The sequence below is a fragment of the Schistocerca gregaria genome, chromosome 4 (assembly GCF_023897955.1).
Source record: "Schistocerca gregaria isolate iqSchGreg1 chromosome 4, iqSchGreg1.2, whole genome shotgun sequence".
NCBI lineage: Eukaryota > Metazoa > Arthropoda > Insecta > Orthoptera > Acrididae > Schistocerca > Schistocerca gregaria.
In genome coordinates, this window is record NC_064923.1 from 305,147,122 (window position 1) to 305,149,168 (window position 2,047).

Genomic DNA, 2,047 nt, shown 5'->3' on the forward strand with positions numbered 1-2,047 from the left:
CCCTTATCCCAACGTAGCGTGACAATTCGTTCACTGTGATGCGTCTGTCAGCAGTCACCAATTCATTAACTCTCTGCACATTGTCTGGAGTGTGTGCAGTACGAGGCGTGCCGCTGCGAGGACAATCCTCAATATTGCCGTGCCCGCTTTCATCATGTAACCTGCTTGCCCATCGACTAACTGTACTGCGATAGACAGCAGCATCTCCATACACCTTTTTCAATCTCTTTCGGATGTTTCCCACTGTCTCGTTTTCACAGCACAGGAATTCTATGACAGCACGTTGCTTCTGACGAACGTCAAGTGTAGCAGGCATCTCGAAGACATACTGTGACGGCGCCACTCACGGGAACAGGCTGAACTAAGTTTGAAACCAAGCGGGAAGGATGTAGCTACACACTATACAACTTTCACACATGCATAATGAAAACTCTATTTTTACAAAAATAGTGTGCATTTCTTTTGGAGTGACCCTTGAAAATTTGGGTTTTACTACTGCGTTTCTTGGTGGGCTAGAACTGTAACCAATAGGGAAATTTATAGTTTAGATACAAGATTTAATAAATTTTGACCCTGGTTTTTGTTAGTTATTTAGGATTATAACTTGTTTTAGGCGTTATGCGTTCATGGAAGTTTTTAGATGGGGGATTGTGTCTCTGGAAAATACGAATTTGCTTTCATATATATCACATGAAACTATGGGTAACTGAAAACTGCTTGTCCCAGTAGTTCCAAAGTGAAATCACCTAGTTAAAAGACTTGAATGTTTACTTTTTGCCTATTCTTCTTCTATTTGTTGGTTGTTATCATATCAAAGGTTAAATTTGTGAAAAATTTTAAAACTATGTTTTTTCATGTTGTTACGATTGAATGGGTTAAAGGTAATGTGCACAATAACAAACTACGCATCATCGACGAAGTACGCGAAAACATCCGCCGTCGAGTCCACTCATGCTCAATATTCTGGCAACAATATTCACGAACATGTAGCGCCATGTTGAACTGTGTATGCAGGTATGGAGGATCATTTTAACACTTTTTCCCTTGGTACTTTACGAATGGGACATCCGTCACTATTCCAGTCCTACCTACGTGATGTTGAGTTGGTCAGTGGAGGAAGCAACACATGGAATCCCCAGTGCTCTATAACTGGTTTCCACCGGGTACTTCTTTCGATAAGTGTACTAATTGAGTTGCTGAGAGAAGGCTTGTGACGGGGAAGCACGCTTCTGTTTCGTGACTAGATTGTTGTAATTGGTGTCTAATGCTCGACAGGAAGATTCTTCACGGTCACTTTCGTCATCGTTGCTCACTGAACATCAATAGTACTTTCAAAAATTACACAGGGGAAGAATTTTTTTTTTCTGCGGCGTAAGTTTAGGGAGTCCATTTAGATAAATGTGATAATGAAGTACGTAGCCTGTATTATTATTGTATTTGAATAGACTCTGGTCCTCATGATAAACCGTCCTTTAACAGATACTAGTTTTTTTTTTTACAAATCTAGCGTCATCAACGTGTCTTTTTCGAAGTGAGATTACTGTACTCAATGTGGCCTCTGACTGCATTTCGCCTAGTGCCTATGCCTTGATAACTATGGCAGGAATCCGACAGATGGCACCTCATGCGCATTTGGCAAACTACGTTAATTACCTCTGCTTCTCATAGAGAGCGCCGTGACTATCAGCCATTTCACAGATGAGCTTACGTTGTTCGCCGCTCAGCCGTTATTATTTTGTGCAGATAAGCTTTCTGTGTACCCATTCGTTACAATTTTTCTACAAACGTGATACTGTGTCAGTTACTTCATGCAGCTGTCCTGTTTTGGTGTTTTCGTTCCAGGAAGTATCACAGAAGTCTTGTGTTAATAATCCCGATCATTTCTGCTACATATGTGATAAATACTCTCAAGAAAAGCGATGACGGAATATATATGGTTTAGTAAAATAAAGCTATCATGCATATTTTGGAAAAGTACTTGTACAACAAGGTAAATGTTGGGTCCCACACAACGTTTATAAAACTTGCGTGGAGTTAATTCGATACT